The 6280-nt window shown below is 51.5% G+C and overlaps 1 long non-coding RNA gene across 1 annotated transcript; it reads right to left on the bottom strand.

Annotated features, from left to right (window-relative positions):
- Positions 1 to 1331: 1331 nt before the first annotated feature.
- On the bottom strand, positions 1332 to 6072 carry LOC106734872 (uncharacterized). The gene is made up of 4 exons (XR_001370394.2): positions 5985 to 6072; positions 5693 to 5868; positions 5290 to 5547; positions 1332 to 1366 (listed from the first exon to the last, which is right to left on the bottom strand). It is a non-coding gene; the product is annotated as an uncharacterized LOC106734872 (long non-coding RNA).
- Between the last annotated feature and the right edge of the window lie 208 nt (positions 6073 to 6280).

Here is a 6280-nt window from a genome sequence, read left to right on the forward strand (position 1 = left end):
TGACTGAGGCTTGAGTCCCGGACCCGGTGGCTTAAACTCACGCCAGGTGCGTGTGCGTGCGTGCCCAAGATCCCAAGAGGAGGATGGTGGAGAAGGGATTGTGGCATGGCCATCCCCCCCGGGGGGTTGATTTCTCGCTTTCTGTCTCTCTGTCTCTCTCTCTGTCTTTCTGGCGAGCATCGCGCCCTCTAGCAAAAACCTCTCAGAAAAAAAAAAAAAGTTTGCAAACATGCACTTGAACATGTAGCCAGGTATCCTCCACGAGTGATGACTTCAGCCCTAAATTGGGGGAGGGGGCAAGTTGTGGAAGTCACACACAAGATCTGACACACACGCACACGCGCACACACACACATCAGCCAAGCCCATCCCAAGGGAACTGCTGCAAAGCTCTCATATCCTGCTCAGAATTCAGGTCCAGATTCCCCTGGAGTCTCTGGGGGGCTCCTGCTTCCTGCCACCCCCTCCTCGTCCCAGAGCAGGAACCCCTGAGCTTGAAATGGTCAGCAGGCTTCCCCGAGCTAGGAGTCAGCAAGTCGGGACATGTTCCTGGGGCCCAGGGCCCAGCTGGGACACAGCCTGCTGCCCGGGCATGTCTCCTGGAAGGAGGCAGCTTAGAGGCGGAGGGAGGCTCAGCCCAGAGGACAGACCGGAGGATCCAGACCAGCTCCCGCCCCCCACCGAGAGCCAGGTCAGGTGGGGTGGGAGGAATGGCAGAAGGGACAAGTGACAAACCCAAGGCAAGGAGGACATGAGGAGGGCTCGGTGGTGTTGCAGGGCTGCCTGAGAAAGGAGAGGAAGTGCCGGGAACAGAGTCACCGTTTCTCAGAAAAGGACCGGTGAGTTCCACGCAAGGCAGCGCGCTTTCAAAGGAATTCACCTCCACAGGGGTTCCCAAGAAGTGAGACCCCAGAGAAGAGGCGGAACAGAAATTTTACTGCACTGAGCCTCGTGTTCACTGTATTCCAGCTTGTCTTTTTGGAAGAAGAAAAATAATAAGATTGGGAGCCCCGGGAGGCTTCCCTACCCAGCCAGACAGGATCAGGACTAACCGTATAGTAAGGGAGAGATACTTGTAATAGGATTTGTGCCACACGGACACTTCCAGGCTTCTAAGTCTACCACCTAAATCTGGCAAGTCACCATTAGACATTCATTTCTTGGGGCCAACAGGTGGTCTCTCACATGGTCCAGTTCGAGTCCCGGATCCCCGTGGCTTGAAACACACACCAGGCTCGTGTGTGTGCGTGTCCAAAATCCCAAGAGAACGGAGGAGAAGCGATTGCAGCCTGGCCATGCCCCCTGGGTGGTGATTTCTCACTTTACCTCTCTCCGTCTTTCTCTGTCTCTGGTGAGCACATGTGCCCTATGGGAAAAAAATAAAAATAAAAAATGAGGGGAAAAAAATGGATTTTTCTGGCATGAAGTTCTGATCTCCACTAAATGAGATCATATAGGCAAAGTGCCTAGCCAGGCACATAGAAATCACTCCTTAAATAGTGAGTCGTCAGAAAAGTCATGATGCGTTTTTGCATAGGAAAAATACATCGTGACTTTTCCAGCGACCCAATGGTATTGTTATTGCTGTGCGCTGGTGTGCCACCGACTAGCCCTAGTTCTTAAACACAGGTGACATCTTGGTTGCCCTCCACTTCTATGTTGTATGGTAAGCGAGTTCCCTCCCTGCAGCTGGCTGTTCTTTAAACTGATTCAGGCGCTCGGGGCAAACACGCACCAAGCCCAGGTGTAGCCCCTTTGAAAGCCTTTTAGAAGCCCTGGCTGGCTTCGGGGCAGGGGCTGTGCGGGAGTGGAAGACAGTGGCGAGTTCACCTCTCAGAACCCCCTGTGCGGTGCTTTATTGCAGTGGTCTTGTTCTCATTTTCGGTCACCAATCCCACACTCAAACACTGTACAGATAGGCCCCTCTTATAGTCTGGTAACCATTCACACTGTCTTAGGTAGGTTTCCCAGAAAACATGCAGCAGTGGAGGCTTGCTTGAAGCAGTTTTTGTTGTTGTTTTTTTGCTTTTTAATATTTATTTGTTATTATTTATCTTTTCATTTGACCAGAGGACAACAGAGAGCGAGAAAGTGAGAAAGCAAGCCGCCAGGTCCGGGACCCAAACCACGGTCAGCCATGTGGGAGTCCCGCACCCCAACCACCGCGCCACCTGCTGGCTCCTTGAAGGAGTTTCATTGGGAGCGCGGTTATATCCAACACTAGTCTGGGTCCAGAGGAAGCAGATTGGGCAGGGGGAGGAGCTGGTCTGTGCTGGAGCTGGCGGTCCTAGTGGGACCTCAGCTGATGGCAGGGGGCGCTCTGCAGCTGGCTGGTCCTGCAGCCTCAGTTCCCTGAACTAAAGCAGGGGGCTGGGTCTTTATGCTCCTGCTTCCATGGCCTTGGCCTTCGGATGTGGCTGGCCCTCATGTGGTGTAGGGGGTGCCATTCCTAAAGGACCCTCGAGCATCATTAGTCAATGCTTCTGGCAGCCACTGGGGAGAATGAGTGCCTGGGTCCCGCAGGGGGCCTGGGGAGCACGACCGGTGTGGATAAATTGATCAGATCGTTTAGAGACTAGCAAGGAAGTGCAGTGAACACGGCCTACCTGAGGAGCGAGGGGCTCTTTGTGCCTTTGCTCATATGTCCCCTCATCCTGGACTGAGTGCTCCTGATCAGCTTACCCTACCACACTCCATTCTCCACTGCTGGACTCCTACTGATCCTTCATGACCCAACCTACATGGCCTCTTGGGATGAGGCCTTCGCAGAGTCCCCCACCACACCCCCAAACTCCTAGTGAGCAATCCTCTCCACTGGGGTTTGAGCAACTGAATCCTCTGAGCTGGGACCCTGGAGGCAGTGAGCCCATATTTTATTCATCTTTGTACCTTCGGGGCTGGAACGTGGTGAATATTTATTTTGAAAGGCCATTTTGGGCCTGCACTGTGAGGTTAGGCCTCAGTGTGGCTGCTCCTGAGTCCTCTCTTATTTGTTCATCTATCCATTCATTACAAAATAAATACAGTCGACACTCACTACTCAAATCCCAAACTAGAATATGACAAACCACTGACACTTTCCTGGGTGTTCCACCTCTTCCCCAAAGTAAAAAACTATCTTGAGTTTTCTATTTAACTTTCCTATGTTTTAAATTCTTTCATCACCTGTGCCCAAGACAGTGCTGCTTACCATTCTCCTAGGTGCTGGCCTACACTTCCCAGCCCCACCCTCGGCAGGCTACACAGGGTCATGTGACTAGTTTTAGCCAATAAAGTGTGAGCATAAGTGACTTTGTCTCTTCAGTGATCAAGCCAGGTGAAATCCTCTACCCTCTCTGTCCCACACAGCAGGGGCAGAATTGAGGTCCCATGACCCAGACAGTGCCACTACAATATGGGTCATCCGCCTGGATCTCTGAGTGACTACGTGGAGCAAAGTGCCCCATCAATGTGTGTGAGCTGTGCATGTATAAAAGAGAGATAATCAGGTGGCATGGTAGTTAAGGCACTGATCTCCCACATGGCTGACCATGGTTCAAGTCCCAGACCTGGTGCTTGAGGATCACACCTGGAGCATGTGCACGCATGCCCAAAATCCCAAAAGGAACAGGGAGGAAAAGGAATTGTGCCATGGCCATCACTCCAGGGGGTGATTTCTCACTTTCCCTCTCACTGTCTCTCTGTGACAAGCGCATGTGCTCTATGGCAAAACCCTTAAAAAAAAAAAAAAAAAAAAAAGTCATGGCCCTACATTACAAGATTAGCAAACAAAGTATTTATATTTTAAAAGAGAGAGAGAGAGGGAGGGAGAGAAAGAAATAATCATTTGTTGAGTGAAATCACTGAACATGATACTAAAGCATTACCTAACAAGGGCCTATCCATGTAGCTGTGGCTGGTTGTGATTTATGGGAGCTTCCACCACCCAGTGAGGTACACTTCCGAGTATTCACACTCTAGATGCAGCCCTCTGAGTACGTCTAACTTAGGACTCTTTTAGCCAATAGAATGGGACAGAAATAACTCAGGCCTGGGACAGGCTGAGTCTTAAAAAAGTCCAGCAACTTCTGCATTTGTTTTCTTAGGGATTTTGAGCCACTGGGCATGGAGTTTGATTGAGAAGTCAGATGGAGAAGTCATATCAAGAATAATTGAAGCCCCACCCCGCCCAGTTCCAGCCAATTTCTCGGCCAGCATCATCTCACCAGCCATGTGAGGACCATCTTAGAGGCTGGTGTTCTAGCCCAGTCTAGCCTCCCAGCTGGTGTCACATGGAGGACAGACAAGCCATCCCAGGGAGCCCCTGCTTACAGGATGGAATCTGGGCGAGTGAGGGAGTGCATTGCTGCTGTTCTAGCATGGTTTGTTAGGCAGCAGCAATACATAATTTTCAAAAGTTCAACAATTTGCAGTTGTTAAAATATCTAATTATCCCTTCTCCTGTCAATGGGCATTTGGCTTATTTCTAATTTCTCATTATTATACACGGGGCTGCTATAGCTTCTTCTTACCCATGGCTCTGGGCCACACGTGCAACGAATTTCTCTTGGCTATAGCTTTAGGAGTCAAAGTCTCCCGTATCTTCTTGTCAGGAGAAACAGGGTTTGAGGAGCACCCATACCAGGCATGTGGGCCTTGGGTATCTGTCTCTTTCAAGACCCTTGGAACAGTCTAAAGCGCTGAACACATGGTGGGAGTTATCATTACTTGCATTTTTGTGGAGGAACAAAAGAGAACTCAAAGGAATGAAGCCCTAATGGTGGAATTACAGTTACTGTGACAGCTGAGAACAGACATTTGGTCACAAGAGCAGCTGCCCTGCAGACTCTGAGCTCTGTCTGTGACTCACCTTCAAGGCCCCAAGACACCACTCCCCCAGGCTCTTTAGTTCAGAATAGTCTTCTGAATGAACCCCAAAGACTGGGAATTATGCATTCTTTACGTTTTTCTTTCTTTACAAATTCTTCTTAAGCCCCACCCTCCCCATACATCAAAGTGCTGAAGGCCTTGGGTGGAGAGCCTCTGCTTGCATGGCAGTGCAGAGTCTGAGTGATGTCAGGATGTCAGATCCGTCACCTCACCCTCACCGTCTGCACCCTCCTCCTCTCCCACACAGCACAGGTGTTTCAGACTCATACACACAGGGAAATAGAGGCTCCCGGAGACGCCAGAACTGGCTGAAAGGACACCGGCAGGGAGTCAGGGCAGATCCAGGGCTCTGGTTGTGTCCCCACCTCCTCTGCTCCCCCTCCTACCCCCAGTCAGTCACTTGTCATCATCTCTGCTTACCTAGGGTCAGCTGCTCGGAGATTCACTCAGAACGCTCTGAGTGTCACCCGTGATTGTAATGCCACCAGAGCCATCGTGGAATGCAACAGCTGCAAACCCCAAGCCCCAAATGCTACTGGCACCTCTGAGGCCAAGCTCAGAGCCAGGGAGGAGATGGTACTCCCCCTCCCTGTCTCCAGTGTTTCCTAATAACTCTGCACCTGGTGAGAGAAATCATCCTGACATCTCCGGGGTACATCCTGGTAGCTCAGGACTGACCTAAGGGAGAAAAGCAGGGATATGTGTCGTGCGATAGCAGTCACGGTAACAAATAAGTTCTCACATTTCAGTGACAACTAGTGAGAAGTTACTTCTCACCCACATATGAACCCAACAGGTGTGTCCTGGCTGGCAGGTGGCTCACCTCCACGTGGTGACTCAGGCACTCAGGCTCTTTCTCTTTTCAAATTGCATTACTTATTTCTTCCACGAAGGAGGGAGAGAGAAAGAGAAGCTGGCACCCTCTTTTCACACCACAATCTTTACGCCACAACCTACTGCCAGCCTCGCCCAGCCTGGATCACGGGCAGACGCGTGCGCCTGGGAAGTGAAGGGAGGCCTCATGAGAAAACCGAAGACCTTCCCACGTGGGTCCCGGATCACAGAGTTGCATTACCACCTCGCCCCTGACCAGCCCCGACTCAGGCTCTTTCTACCTTGGGGGTCCACTCTCTGCTCCGGCCCCTAGGTCGCTGCTTGCCCTGGAGACAGGAGAAAGGGTGTGAGAAGGCATGTGCATCTCCTCATGGCTCCCCCTGAGGTGACACGCGCTATCTTCCACCCACATCCATTGGTGAGAACCAGTCATCTATCCACCTAGAGGCCTGGTTCACCAGTTCCCTGGATGGGGACCCAGATTTGTGAGGCCCCCCCAGCCAGCTCCCCACAGTGAGGAGCCAGGGAGATGGGACCCCTTCCTCTCCTGTGTCCTCCAAGACAGCCTGTTCCTGAT

Source organism: Tupaia chinensis, unplaced genomic scaffold, assembly GCF_000334495.1.
Source record: "Tupaia chinensis unplaced genomic scaffold, TupChi_1.0 Scaffold000238_1, whole genome shotgun sequence".
Taxonomy (NCBI): Eukaryota; Metazoa; Chordata; class Mammalia; order Scandentia; family Tupaiidae; genus Tupaia; species Tupaia belangeri.